The following is a 20,895-nucleotide window of genomic DNA, read 5'->3' as shown; positions in this document are numbered from 1 at the left end:
ATGCCTGAACATTCAATAACTACATATGTTTTGCAACCTTATACTTTCTTCTGATAATATTTTCTTTATATCACAAATAATTCTTTCTTACTACTACCTATCCCGCAGTTGACTCCCTGATGCCATAATGGCATTCTCAGATGGTGATCAGCTTTGCCTCTATACTTTTCTGAAGGGGAATCTCCTTTCCTAGTGCTTCCACTCTTGGCACCTAAATTTAGATGACATTTGTCACACAAGACCACGTGGAATGAAATATTGCCATGAATAATCTTTGAGTAAGTTCTTTGAATTAAAAGTACTGTAAAACAACAGAAAAAAATATTGAGGATGGGGGGATCCATGTGATGGTATAAAGTTTCAGTGTAAGCAAAATTTTAACGAACCATGCTAAAATGGCAGCACAACTACAACCCACTAGGTTGAAAAAATCAAATGTAGTGGAAAATCATCTCTATCTCTTCCTTGATGCTATTTAAAACACATCTTTCCCTAGTGTTTTTGTCCTTCTTTGTCATCTGTTGATTATGTTCTGTGACTTCATACCTACCCAAATGCCATGTTCTTCTCTCCAGATTTCTGCAGAAGGCAAATCCTCTTTTATTTTTTTCAAAGCAATTACTCAAATCTCAGCCTTTCGATATAGTTGCTTTACCAACTTTTTGCATATCTTCAATTGTTTTTTATTTACCTTTGCACATATGTACAGATGTGTTTTCTTCCAGTGCTTATTGCAGTGGTTTCCTACCTGAAAATAATGTATTTTTCTCAGATCTTATAGATTGACCCTGGCCCTGGAAAGAGTCACAGAGACCACTCTTAGTTTTGCCTGAAAGAGACAGTTTTCTCCATTGTTTGTAGGTCTTTTACTTCTTTCTATTTTCTATATTACAGTATCAGAAATCCCCTCTGTTTACAGAAGGCTGGGATATGTTGGTTATTTCCCCGACCTTGTCTCCACGGAGTGTACTGTATTATCGCATAGAAATACCTAAGCCAGTCTGTATTGTAATTCCTTAGGCTATAATGTAATTTAAATTCAAAAGATCCAACTGGGCTGGGCGAGGTGGCTCACACACCTGTAGTCCCAGCACTGTGGGAGGCCGAGGCGGGCAAATCACAAGGTCAGGAGTTCGAGACCAGCCTGGTCAATGTGGTGAAACCCCGTCTTTACTACAAAATACAAAAATTAGCCAGGCATGGTGGCGGGCGCCTGTAGTCCTAGTACTCCGGAGGCTGAGGCAGGAGAATTGCTTGAACCTAGGAGGCGGAGGTTGCAGTGGGCTGACATCAAGCCACTGCACTTCAGCCTGGGTGACAGAGTGAGACTCCGTCTCAAAAAAAAAAAAAAAAAAGATCCAACTGAACAAAACCGAACATAGATCCAATTGGGAATAGAATAGGCCTTTATAAACATGCAGGCAAATTCATGAAAACATAATAGATTTGAATACATAAAAACTTAAGTTTTCTGTATAAGAGCAGTAACAACAAAATACTCTTAAAATAATTAGGCAAATGAAAAACTGGCCAAAGTATTTGCCACTTTGAATAGATGAGTTCTAACAAATTAAATGAGAAAAATACAAATGTGCTGTGAGAAAGCAAAAAGCATGAAGAGGGAATGAACCAGAAAAGAAATTTTATAGACATGAGGTATATGAAAAATGTTTAACGCTACTAGAAATTAGAGAAACATATTTCACTTATCAAAATAGAGATATGCAGAAATGTATATATTCTCTCATATATGTGTGTATATATCTTTGTATCTGATATATATACATATCTATACATGTATAGATATGTATATGTATATGTATACATGTATAGATATGTGTGTATGTGTGTGTGTGTGTGTGTGTATATGTCTGTGAGGACAGAGAGACATAGGGGCACTTGCCCTGCTGGTGGGAATGACACTGGTACCACCTCTTTGGACGTTGTACCATTTTGGAAATAGGTTTCTAAATCCCTGAGTATGTTTTTACTACCTGGTTTAGTAATCTGACTTTTAAAAATGATCTTAAGAAACTAATTTACACAGTATAATAATTGAAACTGGGATCCATGCAAAGATGCATCTAGAAATTATAAATTGCAGACTTGATTATAAGAGCAAAAGTTTGAAAATAATATGTGTTCAGATAAATAGAAAAGAGTTGTGAAAGAAGTTCCAAAGGTACCTACCTAAGAAGACTATCTGTAGCAATTAAGAAAACATGCTTTAAACAATACTTAATAATACAGGGTAATGTTTATTTTGACTTGCTTAGTGAAAAAGATGTTACAGAGTTGTATACACAATGTGATGCTAACTGGAATAAATTATATTTATAAATATTCATAGAAAACAAAGATAAGAAATACTCCAAAATATTAATATCAACTAACCTTTAATGGACATTGGGATTAGGAATGATTTCTATTTTTGTTTATACTGTTTTCTTCATCAGTGTATCTTGGAAAAAGATACACTTTGAAAATAGAACTTTAAAGACCATATAATCCTACCAAAATGACTAAGATATAATACAGTTTAGATGGAATATTTTCTTTACTTGTTGTCCAGATATTTTCATTCACACTCCTAGCCATTAATCTATTCTTCTGTTTTCAAGAGGTGTTCATGAAACTGTATTTCTCACTCAGAACTCAGAAAAAAGATGAAAGGCAGTTGTTACCTTTTCTTTTTACACAGGCAGTAAAATCTATTTTTAATGGTTCTGTTTTAAATCCCTGTTGTTAGAAACATTTATTTAACCTCTAACGCTGTTCTACTGAGACATTTTTGTTTACATCAGGCTAGACCTTGACCTTCCCAACCTCACACTCAGGGGAAACTTGTTGTTGTTGTTGTTGCTTTTAAAAAAGATTTGATTGAAATTGTTTTGGCTGGTTCTTTTAGATTTGGAAATAGCCAAGAGCTATTCTACTTTGGACTATTTGGGGAGACTTTATTTTTCCCTCCTCTGGCTTAAAAAGATTTCATTATAAAAGTGAAATTATACAGACAGTGAACAAGACAGGAACATGTCAAAACTTTTATTCCCCCTGGAGCTTGAGTGGTAAAAATGATCTTTTGCCATTGTGTGTCACTTCTTAGTTCTCTCCTCTTTTCTTGGAGGCATATTGGCATGCAGGCAGAGCTTCAGATATGGTCTTCAGGGTGCTGCAGATAATTTGAAAGGATGAGGGTTGGTGTCTAGTTTTAGTTAGCCAGCATCTGGCGGCCTTCCATAGAAACACCTAAAACAGCCTCCAAAGGAACTTGGAGTTAAGTTTACTCCACTTTGCAGAGAATACCAGGAGTCTGCTCATATGTTTGCTACTTAGTCTATGGAAAGTGAGAATATTGTCACTATGGAAAGAGTTTGTATGTGTGTCCAGGGAATGGTGTAACAAGAAAGAATGAGTCCAAATCATTTTCATCCACCTTTCTAACTCCTTTCAGCCTCCCATCTCTGGGAAGATATTCTGAAGGTTACCACTATATCTATAGCTCTCTCATGTTTCACAGACCACTCCCAGGGATACATGGGAATGACAGAGGCCACAAGAACCACCACATGACCCCAACTCTGCTCACTATTGTGGTGTCTCCTGACCATTTATTACTGAGAATGTTTCATGTGTACTCAGGTGCAGTCCTACCAGTTACCACATGGTGCCCATATAATTTTTCCTCTCTAGGAAGTTACAATTTCTTAAAGGATCCCTGGTTTTGTTTTTGTTTTTGTTTTTTAAGTGAAGCATGGCACTTAGAAGCTAAGATCTAGTGTTTAGTGTGCTCATTGTTACTGGGATGCCATTGCTTCTAGGTGTTGTCATTGGACAGAACTAGGAAATAGATGTGTATATATGTACATATAAATACACACACACACACACACACACATATCTATCTCCCACACACATACCTCTTCAGTGATCTCTATATCTTTCTGTGTATATATTTGTCACAAAACCATATATGTATAGATGTATGTATGTGTATATATATATATGTTCATTTCTCCAACACCTCAGGCTTCTTTCTTTTCTTTCTCCTCTTCCTCAGATGTTGCCAATCCAAAACCTTGGGCTTCTTTCTTTTCTTGCTCCTCTTCTTCAGGTGTTGGCAATCCAATACCTCGGGCTTCTTTCTTTTCTTTCTCCTCTTCCTCAGATGTTGCCAATCCAAAACCTTGGGCTTCTTTCTTTTTTTGCTCCTCTTCTTCGGGTGTTGGCAATCCAATACCTTGGGCTTCTTTCTTTTCTTGCTCCTCTTCCTCAGGTGTTGCCAATCCAATACCTCGGGCTTCTTTCTTTTTTCTCCTTTCCCTCAGGTGTTTCCAAGCCAACACCTCAGGCTTCTTTCTTTTTTTTCTGCTCTTCCTGTTTGTAAAATCTTCTCTAGCAGCATAAAATTTAGCTCCCATTATCCTCAATGTATTTAATTATTTACTCAATCAATTTACTTTTTATTAAATGTAGTCGACCTTCCAACCACGATGGCCGTTGAAGAGATGCCATCAAGCCAGGGTCTCTGCTTCTCCCTGCTGCAGCCTGTATCCGAGACTGGCTTCCTGACCTGCACCTCAGTGAAAGGAAGGAAAGAGAAGGGGAAATAGAAACAGAAGGTACAGCAACTTTTTAATAACTTTTTTCCTTATTCCTTTTGCTCACAGTAATTCTCACACTCTGCACCTGCCCCGAAGGTTTGACATCCCAATCCAAAGCACACTAACATTCATAAATATGAATTTTCTTTAATACTTTGTAAAATTATCACTTCAGATAGTCTTTTTTAAAGCTTAATCCCTATATGTATCCACTCCATCCCCTGTAATATTCTTAACTTCTTGCTTTTTAAATCAAACATAGTAACTTTACCAACAGAACAATACTTCATTTGACATTAAAATATACAAAATATGGTGCTAGAAAAACTTGACCTCACATGCAAAGATCTTCAACTGCCAGTGAAAGTTAAGAATATGAAGGTAACTGTAGACTTTTCTCAAGTTCACACTTCTGGTAAAGTCTGTGTGTGTGTGTGTGTGAGAGAGAGATTGCTGTTTTTCTTCTTTGTGGATTTTCTACCCTCTACATGTTTTGAAAACGTCAGTGCTGAAAAACTAAGCTGTCAAGAAAAGGCTGTACATTGCTTTTTTGAAAGTAGAATATGCTGACCCCTTCCTTGAGAATGAAAAAGGCCTCTCTTTTATTGGGCGAATTCTTATCCAAAGTTTTGACCCATAAGACACTTTAAATCTGTAGAAATTGCTAACAACACATTTTCTTTGTTTTCCAGACACAAAACTTCACTGCATTTTCTAGCCTCCTTTGTCATTATACAAGGCCAAAGGAATATGGCTGAAAGTGATGTACAGCAACTACCTCCGAGCAATGTTCCCTCTTCCCTATCTTTGCTCGTATGGTGGAGCAAATGATGAGGAGCACTCAGTAGAGAACTCCAAAACCTAATGGTGGAGCCACTACGGGGAAAGAACCTGATTCTTGCCTGGGGTAGGGTTCCCTCATTCCCTCCACTCCATTCCTACTAACCTGGACAGGACTGTGAAGTGTACAAGTAATAGACATGGATCATTGAGTTTTGTTTGGTATTTTTTGTTATAATGCTTATTATGATTAACAACATTTCCAAAACAAAATACCATGTGGGTTTCTACTAGGAATAAATCACAATGTTCACTGTTGGATAGATTTCTAGAGTGGCAGGGTATAGCAAAACTTGGCTGTTTGGGCAAAAATTTTTTTTTTTTTTGAGATGGAGTCTCGCTCTGTCACCCAGGCTGGAACGCAGTGGCTGAGTAGCTGGGACTACAGGTGCCCGCCACCACACCCGGCTAATTTTTTGTATTTTTAGTTGAGATGGGGTTTCACCATGTTAGCCGGGATGGTCTCGATCTCTTGACCTCGTGATCTGCCTCCCTCGGCCTCCCACAAGTGCTGGGATTACAGGCGTGAGTCACTGCGCCCGGCCGGCAAAATGTTTTTATTTTACTTCACTATGAAGTTTCCTTCAGCTTCAGTGAGTAATGTAGTGATACTTCTTAAGGTTCTGAAGCTTTGCAACCAGAGTTCCAAGCAGGGAGCTCAGATATGCCCAATTTCAATGGCTTATCTGGAGATAAATGACTCTAGAGAAAAACAGTGACGGTCCCTTCTGTGAGCCAGCATACGGATTCATGGAGCTATTTCATGTCTGGTCAAGTGTAAATACTAATAAATGTTACTCTAACACCTCTTTGAGATGTATAAGGGTTAATATTCTTTCCAGCATGACCTAGTTTATTAGCAAGAATGACTAAGTAATAGGGAGAACTAAACTCAATATCACTATGGTATTTCCTTTCCTTGGAAAGAGTTTCTGGCCATGAAAGGTGAGCTCACTTACATTTTCACTTCTGTCCATGAAATAAGGAGAATGACCAAGACATCACCTCGGTCGTCTCGTTCACAGGTCATCTGTGCTGCTCTGTCTATTTGGGATGCTCCAAGTTGCTTTTTAATCCCTGGTTCCTTTACCCCTTAGAGTAGACCCTGGGGCATTCTCTGTGGAGGGCTCTTGACACTGGAAATTCCTTCTTTGGTTGATCAAAGCTGGTGCAGCCTGACCCCACCCCAGGAAGCTGTGGCAGACGTGTCTGCTCAACCTGGCTTCCTGCCAGCTGGGGATTTACTCTGGGGTGAGTGGGGAGAGGGACTTTCATGTGAGGAGGGGATTTATTGTTCGTTGATGGGGTGTGGCAAGTGTGAAGGGCGGGAACCACTTCAGCTTCTTCTCTGGATTGTCTGTTTGTGAGGCAGAGATGAATCTTTGCATGTGGGTTCCAAGAGTTTTGTGAAAAGTCAGGGTAAGTGCTGAATTGGTGAACTTTAATGATCAACTGAAATGCTTTTTTGGAAGTGAAGTATGGACTTGCAAAAAGCAAGATGACAAAAGTTGAAGGTTTGCTGACTACACACAGTAAAATACTGTTTAGAACCAAACAACTGGAGATAACATTCTGACGCTCCTCACCAGTTAGCCAATCTAGCTCCACAGACCTAGGGGAAGAATGGAAACTGAGGCTGGGTAACTTGGTATTCTGAAATCCTGCCTTCCTCTAAGGGAAGTCATTGAACATTAGAACTCTTCATAACTCAGTCTTTTCATGGTAACAATGGTAATGACACTAAAACGATGCATCGGATTCTATAAAATATACCATATCTCATGAAATTATTATATTTTGAGAAAGACAGAAGATGACATTATATAGTGTTGGTCCAGGAACATTGAGTGACTAGAATAGTAAGGTAGTCTGATAAATGATACCAGGATGTGGTTCTGAGCTCCCTGCTGTGTCAAGCATTCAGTATATGAACAGAAAAGAAATGTCATGGGGTTTAATTGAGTTTGATTCTAGAGCTTGAGAGAAAGCCAACATTTTTGCACTTTAGAAAATCTTTTATTTTCCTGGCCTTTATATTACCTTTTAAGCCTGCCAAGGGCAGGAATTTTGCATAGGTCTGAATAATTGGCCCCCTCATAGATTTCATCTAGCAAATACTTGTAATGTGGCTTTGATGCCAACTACTGGGCCATATGCTGAGGTATATAGAAAATAAATACAAGCTGTGGTCCCTGCTCTCCGTATAGCAGGAGTTCCCATTTGCAGCATACATCTAAGAATTCAGGTGGGGCCAGTGCTTATTTGTAAATTAGAAAAGAGATGCTGTCTTAGGCGGTCACGTGAGGCCATGGCTGCACAATTTGGTGACTGGAGAGTGGCCGCATTTCAGCCTTCCCTGGTTCCTTTATCCCTTGCCCTTGTGCATCTTTGTGTGCTTTGGATTCCATCATATCTTGAGGACCTGTGGGATATGTCTGCCAGGAACCTAAGTTGTGTGAGAGAATAAAAAATCCTTCTAGCAGATAAATCATCCTAAGGAAAGAAAAATTAGAAGCAGAGAACTTTAATCCAACCCCAATACATCACAGTGAAATAGACTGGGAGATTCCAGTGGCAGCATGGTGTCTGTCTCTAGACCTTTTGTCACTCTGTGAGTGAAAAACTGAAAGAGCTGTTTCAACAAAGCATTTTCTGTGGAAGAACATGAGGGAAAAAGGGAGCACTTCTTGGGATCTTCCATATTAGAATACAAGGCAGAGATAGGTGAAGGTGGGGAGTGTGTGTTGGCTTTAGCAGTGGGGTGGCCTCCACAGGTTCAATTCAGTGGCCTAAGAAGTCTCTGTACAGATCAGCAACAGAAGATAGAGGCTTTGAGATGGCTTTAGAGTGGCTGAGTGATAACTTTTCCAGCACTGGATCAGCGAGGGAGAGTGGAAATTGTCAGATCCCTAAATCATCATCTATGTATTGTTTGAAGAATTCCGGAAATACCTGGGAGAGGAGCAGGCTTCAGCACTAAATTTCCTGAAACTGTGACTTAAGGAAGTATCCTATGAATATTATGTGTTGCTGTATTGTGGCATTAGTTTTATGTCAGTGCAGAGGAAAATAGGGAAACCAGAATAGCACATACACATATGGAAAATGTCATACCATTGTAGGATAACTTTTCCTTACTATAAGGTGTGGGATTAAAGACAGTAGAGGATCACAAAATGCAAGTTATCTGCATATATTCCATTTGGGTGAAATTTCACTGGTTGGAGATGACAGTGTATGAGACAGTAAGCAACTTCGCAGAATTAGTAAGTGGGGCTTCCTGGACAAAGCTCTGAAATCTCTATTTTAATAAATGATAGGTAGGGAGAAGAGAAGAAAGGAGGAGTGGAACGGGGAGGTGAGGAGACCAGTTGGTCGATTACGAGTGGAAGCTGCATGGAAGGGAATGTACTCTAAACTGAAAACCAAGATTCCCAGGTTCTCTGCCTAGTTCTGCTCCCGTTAGTAAAGTGGGTGTGGGATAATCAATGACCTTCTTTCTAAGCTTTGGTTTTCTCATTTGTTGAATGAATGGATTGAACTTATGAACTTTTAGATTTCCTCCCTGAGTCTCATGTTCACTTCTTTGTCTTTTAATACAGTTGTAGTTTAAAAAAGAGAGTATGCCTACAAATCTTGTGAATGGTTTGTGGCTTATTCTAATAGGATAGGACTGAAACCAAATACAGTGTATCCCCAGCAAAGAATTTGCTGTCTGACTGGAGCTTTTTGACCTGTGGGTAGTTCAAGTCAAGGTTCTGTAAGAAGACATTGAAGCCCTGTTTCTGCACTGCTGAGTGTACTTGTTTTGCCACCTTTCCCACCCCATCTTTCTTTCCTCTCTAGTTTCCTACATGTCAGTTCCTATTTCCCTTTTGGTCACTGTATAAACTTGTAGGACTTCTCCTAAGCCTATCAGATTGGCCAGGCATGTAGTTTGTGTTTTTGCACATCCTGCCAAAATAAGCTTGGTCATTTACCTCTGTTTATTTTCCCTTTCCAGACATCAGGTATTGTCTGCATTCCAGCGCCCACACAAAAGTAATATCTCCCCAATTAAGGCTGCAGTGTCTCTGATTGTTGCTAAGGTTGGTGGACTTGGAGTCAGACCAACCAGAGGCATTTATTAAACAGCAGCCAGTGACATTTGGTTCCTTCAAGAGTTTTCAAATTCTCTGCAACAGCAATTCAAGTGACATTTTCAATAAACAATCTTAGAGGAGAGGAAAAGAAAGGGGAGGAAAAGAGAGGGGAGGGAAGATGAGAGCAGAAGAAAGGAGGGGCATAGAGAGGAGTTGGAGGAATGAGGGGAGCTAAACTGTAAGAGAAGAAACCCAGAGAAAAATTGACACCTTTGCACGTTTCTTTCCAGCAAAATTATTAGAATTTTGCCTTTATAGGATATTGATATTCTAGTTTTTGATCAAATTGCATTTTCAACATTTAAAAAATTAATTTTAGGTTGATTCTGGTATCTGATGTTTTGGTAGTTCACAAAACATCGGTTCTCCCTGCCCTAAGAACATTTAGGTTCTTTTTCAGGATCGTCTTTTGGAAGCAACGTTCCAGAAACTTACCTCCTTACAGAATCTTCATTGACACCTTGACTTCCATATACCTTTGTAGTTTCAAGTCAAGCTGATTTTTTGGGTCTGTTTTCAATGCTTTTCCACAGAAGTAGCCCTTGCATACAGTTGCATCACTATTTACAAAACACTGCTATTCCTATAGCTAGAATTTTATCTATTCCTTATTGAAAAGAGGTCAAATGCTGAGACCATACACATATTTTTTCTTTTATTTCTTTTTCAACTTTTATTTTAGGTTCAGGAGGTACATGTGTAGTTTGGTTACATGGGTAAGCTGTGTGTTGCTGGGGTTTGGTATACAAATAATTTCATCACCCAGGTAGCAAACATAGTACACGGTAGGTAATTTTTTGACTCTCACCCTCCTCCTACCCGCCACCCTCAAGTAGGCCCCACTGTCTATTATTCCTGTTTAGCTCTCACTTATAAGTGAGAACGTGCAGTATTTGGTTTTCTGTTCCTATATTGATTTGCTTAGGATATTGGCCTCCAGTTGCATCCATGTTGCTGCAATGGACATGATTTTGTTCTCCTTTATGGCTATGTAGTAGTACATGGAGTATATTTACCACATTTTCTTCAGTCCACTGTTGACGGACACCTAGGTTGATTCCATGTCTTTGCTATTGTGAATAGTACTGCCATGAACATACATGTGCATGTGTCTTTATGGTAGAATGACTTATTTTCCTTTGGGTAGATACCCAGTAATAAGATTACCAAGTCAAATGGTAGTTCTGTTTTAAGTTCTTTAAGAAATCTCCAAACTGCTTTCCACGGTGGCCAAACCAATTTACATTTCCACCAGCAGTATATAAGCATTCCCTTTTCTCTGCAACCTCATCAACATGTTATTTTCTCATTTATTAATAGTAGCCATTCTGACTGGTGTGAGATGGTATTTCATTGTGGTTTTGATTTACATTTCTCTAATGATTAGTGATGTTGATCATTTTTTCACATGTTTGTTGGTCATATGTGTGTTGAGAAATGTCCATGTCCTTTGCCCATTTTTTAAAATGAGGTTGTTTTTTGCTTGTTGATTCATTTAAGTTCCTCATAGATTCTGAATATGAGACCTCTGTCAGGTGCATAGTTTGCAAATGTTTTTTCCCATTGCTAGGTTGTCTTTTTACTCTGTTCATAGTTTCTTTTACTGTGCAGAATCTCTTTAATATAATTAGGTTCCACTTGTCCATTTTTGTTTTTGTTGCAATCGCTTTTGGAGACTTCATCGTGGAATCTTTGCCAAAGCCTATGTCCAGAATGCTTTGTCCTAGGTTTTCTTCTACCATTTTTATAGTTTTAGGTCCTATATTTACATCTTTAATGCATCTTGAATTAGCTTTTGTATATGGCAAAAGGTAGGGGTCCAGTTTAAATCTTCTGCATATGGCTAGCCAGTTATCTCAGTACCATTTATCGAATAGGGGGTCCTTTTCCTATTGCTTGTTATTGTCTATTTTGTTGAAGATCAGAGGGTTGTATGTGTGTAGCTTTATTTCTGGGTTCTTTAACCTGTTTCATTGGTTTATGTGTCTGTTTTTGTGTAAGTCCCATGCTGTCAAGGAGCTTCCTTACCTTCCATATTCTGCATTCTGTGTCTGTCTTTTTAGCCACTTCAGTCTGGTTAAGAATCATTGCTTGGGAGCTCAGGCAGTCATTGGAGGTAAGAAGACACTCTGACTTTTAGAGTTTCCAGAGTTTTTGCACTGGTTCTTTCTCATCTGTGTGGGTTGATGTTCCTTTAATCTTTTGAAATTGCTGTCTTTAGGATGGGTCTTTTTGCTTTTATGTTCTTTGATGCCCTTGAGGTTTTGAATGTGGTATAAATTTGGTTTAATCGATTGGCTTCATTTCTGGATACTTTCAGGGGGCCAAGGCTCAGTTCAGCCTTCCTGGGCTGTGTGATCTAATTCTCAGGGACTGGGACCTACCTGCAACTTTGTTCTCTGGCTCCTCAAGGTTAAGCACCTGCTGTGCTGGAGGGGCCGAGGTGTTCCCAGTCCACTGGCAGCAACATCCCCAACAAAGGCTATCAGCAAAAGTGTTCCAGTGGGGCAGTGGTGAGACCCCACGTGCACGTACACCAGCACATGAGATCTCCAGGGAAGGCAGAGGTCCTCGTGCACACAGACACTGGTGGGGCAGTGGTGGGTCCTCCTGCATGTGCTTACTATCAAGTGGGCAGAGTGAGGTTTGGGTGGGTGCATTGTTGATGGGGGTCCACCTGCAAAAGCACTCCAATGGTTAGATGGACTCTTCTGGCAAAAGAGCAGTGGTGGCGGCTGCAGTCAAGCTGAGGCTGCACTGTAAGGGGATGCAAACAGACAGGAACCCGGGGAGAGTGTGGCAGACAGGTGGGCGCTCAGATCAGACATTCCCTGTCCCATGGTAAGATAGCCCTGCTTTGTCCCTGTCTGGTAGCCAACAAAGGCTAGGCCACTTAGAGGGGTATGACACACCTTGGGGTATGGGCTCCCATAGCTATGCTTCACTGTAGTCATTCCCAGGCCAAACCCTCTAGGTTCCATGCAGACTGGAGTTCTGCCTCTGCCAACTCTATGGGCAGTTCTCCCTGTCATCTCAGATGCCAGTGGGATTTATGGGGTCTTCTGCAGCTAGCATCCCAGAGGTCCATGGCAAGAGTGTGTCACTCCATGCCTATTTCACTCACCCCTTCCCTAGGATTTGCTCAGGGCCAGGAAGGAGTCCTGGTGCTCTGTAACCCTGTGCAGGGTTTCCAGCCTCCTCACCTTTTAGCCTGGGGTCTGCATCTTCTCTTTGTCCACTCTCAGTCCCTTCATTGCAAAGATCTTTCAGAGTATGCTAGTCTACTTGATGGTAGGAGTAGACTCAGTAGGAGTAGTTCTTCCTGGCCACTTCTAGTTGGTAATCTCAGCTCTCCCCGCTCCATATCCTTCTTAAATTAGATGTTTTTCAGTTGCCTGTAAATTACCTCAAATATTGTGCAAACACTCTCATGTTCTCTGTTGGGAATTAGGTGAGCCCTATCATTCTTATTTGAAAGTTGTTATAGAGAAAATGGAGAAGGATTATGTGGTTTGAAGATCAATTGACCAATACCTATACTGATGACAGGAGAAAAAATGTGATTAAATGAAGGCAAAATAACTTTTTTCTTATGATATTGAAAATAGGAGATAGTGAAATACTGTGTCCAGCTGACAAGTGTTGTCGAATTTGGTTTCACCTACATCTTCCATATAATGGTAGTAAGAGACACAAATCAAACTGTTTGGAATGATTTAATAAGGATTTAGATCTGGATAAGCCTAGAGGGAGAAATTTAATCAAGTTGACTTTCTGTTGTATATAAATATAAGCAATATTGTCCAGAAGCAAGTGGAGGCTGCTCATGGTTTTCTGTTTTTATGGAAAATTAGTAAAGAGAGAGTAACATAGGAAACAAAAATTTTAATTACCTACTATGTGCCAGTCTTGTGTTTTCAATTCCCTCATTTATCCTTACACAAACCTCCCTAGGGGAGTTACCATTATCCTCATTTTACACATGAGGATACCAGCTGGGAGCCATAAAGTAACTGGTCCAAAATCACATAGCTAGAAAATGGCACAGCCAAAATTTTAACTGAGATCAGCCTGACTTCAGAACTGTCTTCTATCTACCTGATAGCCTGTCATAATTTTTGTATTTAATCATTCACTTTCTTCTTGTTTTAGAGAAATTATGGAGGATTTAATCACCAAGACCTGTGCAATTTCATACAATATGTTAGTTACCATTCTAAAATCATTTTAGTATTGAACAGTTCACCAAACTGAATATAATTCACCAAATACTGAAATGCTTTCTCTGGAGAGCCAATGGGCCATTCTGTTCTGAATCCACAGTGTATTGTTAGCTACTGTTCAAGTTTGGTTATTGCCAAATATGTCTTTGGGAACATTCCCTAAATATGATAGAGTCTTTACTAACTTATTAACATCTGAGGAGTTGGGAAATTCTGAAAGCCTTGTTAATGCTGAATCAATTGAAAATATAAAATAGGTGATACTGTCTCCTATTTTGGGAGAGGGTAAGTGGTTACAAGAAACTCACAAAGATAGAGAAATAAACTTCAGAAGGATGGTTTCAATCACTGTTGAAAACAGTATACATCTATGTGAGATGCTATATGAAAATCTGGAGCAATGACTTTCCTGGTAGCTGTGAAAAAGTTAAGGCAAGGCACCAATCAGTAGATCTCCAATTCCTTGGGTGCTCTTCAGGAAAGGTATTTCTTACTGCAGTCTCAAAATCAAAAGACAGAAACAGAAGACACACTACAATTATTATCATCATAAAATTCCATGAAGTATCCATTTAAACGGATAAAATTTCTTGTAACAACTAGGTTTCTGAGCCAAGGATGATCGAAGTTACGTATTTTTTAAACACACATGTAAGTCTTTTACATCTTAGAGAAACTTTGGACAAAAAATTGGGAAATATACACATGAAATATTGATTCTAATCCCTGGTGAGTAATCAGGTTAACCCTATTGGTAGAATAGGGTTGAGATAATTAATAGGTGAATGTGCCAAAATGAGTAAATGAATCCATTATAATACATTATGTCACAATCCTATCTTTGCTACCATCACTTTAAAATAAAAATAACATTTAACAAGTTCTGTGCCATGAAGATGAAAATAGAATGTTAAAGATTGTCATTATTTCTTCTTTGGGAAGGCTTGTGACTGATAAGATAACTATTGCCTAAACTATTTTAGTATGTGGAATTGGCACAGATAAATTCTCTGCTCTATGTACTAATTACTGTAATTTGATCATTATAATGATTATAATTTCATATTCACTTTATATGAGATACTCTTTTAACACTGCCTGTCACATCATAGTAAATTTGCTTGCAAGATTGTTTTGGGGGGAGAAACTATTATATCTTATCAACAATGCCTTTGGTAGCTTAATTATGATATGCCTTCAGGATTTTTGTAACACCTGTTATAAAGCCTGTTTCCTGAATGAGAATGTTACATTTCTAAGAACTGTATGAAGATACTATTTTAAATGAATTGCTAATTGCATTTCTAATATTTATATGAGAACAATTATTAAAAACAACATAAAATTTCAAGGAGATACTTATTAAATTAATAATGGCTATCCATATAATAATAGAATACTACACATTTACAAAAAGAATGAGGAAAGTATGTACTGAGTTAGAAAGATTTCCATGGTATATTATGGGATCAAAAAAGCAAAGTACAAAACAGTGTATGTAAAATATATTTTTGATACAAAATAGAGGATACATAAAAATTGACCTCTGTATTGTCTTTTTCATAAAAAAAAACTCTGGTAGGATAAATAAGAAAGTAGTAAGAATGGTTTCCTGAGAGTAAGGAGAAGGGTATACGTGATAACTGAATGAATGGAAGATAGGCTTAAAGAGAATCTTTCACTGTACTCTTCTCCTTAGTCATTGTTGATGGCTCCTGGTGCCATGAGAAGTTTTTGATAGTCATAATCACTGCATTGATCTTTCTTTTATTCCTTTTGGATTTCAAGTCATACATACAAAAGTCTTTCTCTTTTGTCATTTTATCACTTGTATAATTTTTATAATTAAAAATTCATTTTTAGTTTATTATGGCGCATATTATGAGAAGAAGTGGTTATCCAGTTGTCCCAACACCAGCTATTGAATAGATTACCACTTACCTGTTGATTGGAGACACTATCTTGGTCATGTATTGAATTATCTGTATTTGAACTGTTTATTTCATTACAGTGATTTGTCTGTGAATGTGCCCCTATTTCTTTCTTTTCTTTTCTTTTTCTTTCTTATTCGTGTGTGTGTTTGTTTTTCAGATAGGGTCTCACTCTGTTGCCCATCCTACAGTGCAGTGGCACAAGCACAGCTCACTGCAGCCTCAAACTCCTGAGCTCAAGTGATCCTCCTACAGCATCACAAAGGCTGAGATTATAGCCATGAGCCACCGCACCTGGCTTCATGTTTTAATTACTAAGACTTCATGCTTTAACATTGATATGTCTATAGGTCTAATCTGCCCTCATTGTTCTTCTCTGTCAGAGGTTTCCTGGCTTTTAAAATGTATTTTTATAATCATCTAGTTTAAACATGTTGGTCTTTTAATTGAGATTGTCCTAAATTTATAAATTTACCCTTATGATGTTGAGTATTCCTGTCCCCACACCTGATATGTCTTTCTATTTACTCAAGTGTCTCTTTGGCATTTCAGTCATGTAGTACAGTTTTCCTTATATGGGACTAGCATATTTCTTATTCATTTCTAGGTTTTTTTTTTAATTATACTTTAAGTTCTGGGGTACATGTGCAGAACATGCAGATTTGTTACATAGGTATATGCATGCCATGGTGGTTTGCTGCAACCAACAACCCGTCATCTACATTAGGTATTTCTCCTAATGCTATTCCTCTGCCAGCCCCCCACCCCCTGACAGGCCCTGGTGTGTGATGCTCCTCCCCATGTCCATGTGTTCTCATTATTCAACTTCCACTTTTGACCGAGAACATGTATAGATTTCGTTTTCTGTTCATGTGTTAGTTTGCTGAGAATGATGGTTTCCCGCTTCATCCATGTCCCTGCAAAGGACATGAACTCATCCGTTTTTATGGCTGCATAGTATTCCATGGTGTATTTGTGCCACATTTTCTTTATCCGGTCTATCATTGATGGGCATCTGGGTTGGTTCCAAGTCTTTGCTATTGTGAACAGTGCCGCAGTAAACATATGTATGCATGTATCTTTATAGTTGAATAATTTATAATCCTTTGGGTGTATAACCAGTAATGGGATTGCTAGGTCAAATGGCATTTCTAGTTCTAGATCCTTGAAGAATCACCACACTGTCTTCCACAATGGTTGAATAAATTTACATTCCTACCAACAGTGTAAAAGTGTTCCTGTTTCTCTACATCCTCTCCAGCATCTGTTGTTTCTTGACTTTTTAATGATCACCATTCTAAGTGGTGTGAGATGGTATCTCATTGTGGTTTTGATTTGCATTTCTCTAATAACCAGTGATGATGAGCTTTTTTCATGTTTGTTGACCACATAAATGTCTTCTATTGAGAAAGGTCTGTTCCTATCCTTTGCCCACTTTTTGATGAGGTTGTTTGTTTTTTCTTGTAAATTTGTTTACGTTCTTGGTAGATTCTGGATATTAGCCCTTTTTCAGATGAATAGATTGCAAAAATTTTCTCCCATTCTGTATGTTGCCTGTTTATTCTGTTGACAGTTTCTTTTGCTGTACAGAAGCTCTTTAGTTTAATTAGATGCCATTTGTCAATTCTGGCTTTTGTTGCCATTTCTTTTGGTGTTTTAGTCATGAAGTCTTTGCCCATACCTATGTCCTGAATGGTATTGCATAGGTTTTCTCCTAGGGATTTTATGATTTTAGGTCTTATGTTTAAGTCTTTAATCCATCTTGAGTTAATTTTTGTATAAGGTGTAAGGAAGGGATCCAGTTTCAGTTTTCTGCTTATGGCTAGACAGTTTTCCCAACACCATTTTTTAAATAGGGAATCCTTTCCCCATCGCTTTTTTTTTTTTTTTTTCAGGTCTGTCAAAGATCAGACAGTTGTAGATGTGTGGGGTTATTTCTGAGGCCTCTGTTCTGTTCCATTGATCTATATATCTGTTTTGGTACCAGTAACATGCTGTTTTGGTTACTGTAGTCTTGTAGTGTAGTTTGAAGTCAGGTAGCGTGATGCTTCCAGCTTTGTTCTTTTGGCTTAGGATTGTCTTGGCTATACGGGCTCTTTTTTGGTTCCATATGAGATTTAAAGTAGTTTTTTCTAATTCTGTGAAAAAAGTCAATGGTAGCTTGATGGAGATGGCATTGAATCTATAAATTACTTTGGGCAGTATGACCATTTTCATAATATTGATTCTTCCTATTTGTGAGCCTGGAATGTTTTTCCATGTGTTTGTGTCCTCTTATTTCCTTGGGCAGTGGTTTGTAGTTCTCCTTGAAGAGGTCCTTCCCATCCCTTGTAAGTTGTATTCCTAGGTATTTTACTCTATTTGTAGCAGTTGTGAATAGGAGTTCACTCATGATTTGGCTGTTTGTCTGTTATTGGTGTATACGAATGCTCGTGGTTTTTGCACTTTGATTTTGTATTCTAAGACTTGCTGAAGTTGCTTATCAACTTAAGGAGATTTTGAGCTGAGACGATGGGGTTTTCTAAATACATGATCATGTCATCTGCGGACAATTTGACTTTCTCTTTGCCTAATTGAATTCCCTTTATTTCTTTCTCTTGCCTAATTGCCCTGGCCAGAACTTCCAATACTATGTTGAATAGGAGTGGTGAGAGAGGGCATCCTTGTCTTGAGCTGGTTTTCAAATGGAATGCTTCTAGTTTTTGCCCATTCAGTATGATATGGCTGTGGGCATTTCTAAGTGTTTTAACACATTTGCAGCTTTAAAAAATTGACTTATCAGTCACACATTCAAACTGGTCTTTGTTTAGGTATATGAAAGCAATCATTTTTTGATTGTTAATTTTTTACTTCTCTACCTTTCTAGATTTCCTTATTGGTTGTAATAGTTTTCCTACTGGGTCTCTTGGATTTTCAGGTATACTATCATACTGCCTGAAAACTGATAATCCATTCCTGCCTTTTCACTTTTCAGGTCTCTAGTTTCTTTTATCTAATTGCAATGGTTAGTTTAATAAGCTCCTTTAAAAGATTCTGCAAAGACTAGCCAGTGGAATGAAGGTTACAGCAACAGGGTCTAGGTAAAATAACCCATTATATATGCACTATTTTAAATAACTGTTTTGGCTATAGCAGTATGACCTGTTAGAGATATTTCTTGAGGCAGTATTTCTAAGAAATGAAAAATTATTTCACCGGGTTTTAGAATCACCTTTAGTATATCAAACTGGAGCTTTCCTTGGACGCCATGTTACAAATGGCCATGATTCAACTGAAGTAATTTAAAGGAAGATGCACAGACAAACTAGAGATTTTAGCAGTTATCCAGTTAATTCCTCTTTTCCACCGACTACATTTACTGAATGTGATTGCTGCAAAATCCCCAATCCCACCCTTCACAACTTTAAAATTCAGTTATTATATTTGAACATATCCATAGTGAGTTTGAGAACGATTTTCCTCATCAGTGGCAGCAAGATTGCCTGGTATATTGTGTGATGATATTGATATTTGTATCTATATTTAGCCAATTTGGGGCTGAGTTTGGTTCAAAAAAATATTTATGAAGCAAAAAATATTTGATAATTAAATAAAATGAATGTCAACCAAGCTCACAGTTGCTAAGTTTAGGAATTCTTTATTCAAGAAGAAAAAGATTAGCGAATACTTGTGAAAATCCACAGCTGGAATTGCAAGACTGGTTTTCCACAATTAAAATTTACAAATGTTCTTACTGGCACAATCTTCAGCATATTTGATCAATGAGGAAGTTTATTATGGAAAGAAAGGCGTAGTAATGATAAGAAAATGTCCTAGCTCTACCAAAGTTAAACAGAGTACAGTGTCCTCTCAGGCTCTAGGGCCATGAAGGCCCATGAAGGCCCTACTCTGGTTTGAGGAGCACTTAACTTGTAAAAGGGTTGATTTTCCTTAAACACCTTGAAACTCACATCTGGACAAAAATGAAGATCAGTAAACCTGCCAGGAAACAAGAAAGCAGGTTCAAAGTAAAACTTGCCAGTTGTGAGTTCTTGCAAGCTGATTCAGTCCACTGTCTTTGTAGCTTGAGAAAAAGTTGCCAGCTTGGCAACCTGATGAAAGTTACTCCTACTTTAAGCTCCCATATTTAGCCCAACTCTCACAACTTGCAAATCTACAGGAAACCAGCAGGACAGAACATCCATTCAATCATGAAAATCCACCATTGTAGCTTACTAGGATGAGTGTTTGTTACTCACGATGTCTACCAACTTGGTAACACCAAGGTCATCTCTCAATTTCAGAGCATGTACATTTTGACCTACTGTTCAGCTAGACTTCCAATGATGAATGGAGGGTGATTTCTACCAGGTGAAAATCTTATTTATCTATCCTAGACTGTGGGTAAAAAATCCTGGATGAAAGCCAAAAGATACACGAACTGGATTATATATTCTCAGAAGAATTTGTAAATCAAGTGACTGCTGATTTGTAAGGTTCTCTTGAGATGTGTGTGTGTGTGTGTATACACATGTGTGTGTGTGTTTTTGTTTGTATCAATGCTGTGCAGTGCCAGGTTTTATAAATTATCAAATACATAGTCACTACCTATTGAAAAGACTAAATATTGGCTTGGAGGCATTGGCTAAACTTTACCATAGTTCTTTTCGTAATTAGATTTTTTTAAACCTAGCCCCACATGCTGCTACTTTTACCATGATGCAGGAGGGTCTAGTTAAGTTATGCTATATGCTTTTCAATTAAACCATAACTTTCACATGTGCATTTTGTTGTGCTTACCAACATTAAATAAATGGATAACACCTGAATAAATTTAATATCCCAGAGTTCACTCATTCTGGGAACTAACTTACAAGTGAGAGGTTTTTCATTTTAGTTCAGTCGAGAGTTTTACTGAGTTGAAGTAAAGCAGTAGTTCCTTAAGCATAACCTCTAAAAACAGGTAATAGTAAAATACATACTAGTATTTATGACTGACCCATTTCTCAACCCATTTAAATCTGGAACGATATGTAATAAATGTGAGTCTAGTTTATACACTTAGGCTATTCATATAAACAGTAAAGCTCTTTCATAAAGCTTCTTATCAGGGGACGTGACTTAGAAAGGAAATGGAAAATTATGGGCATAGAGTTAGTACATAAGATTTTCAGTC

This window comes from Theropithecus gelada, chromosome 15 (assembly GCF_003255815.1).
Source record: "Theropithecus gelada isolate Dixy chromosome 15, Tgel_1.0, whole genome shotgun sequence".
In the NCBI taxonomy this organism is placed as follows: domain Eukaryota; kingdom Metazoa; phylum Chordata; class Mammalia; order Primates; family Cercopithecidae; genus Theropithecus; species Theropithecus gelada.
Note: the sequence above shows the minus strand (reverse complement) of the source record.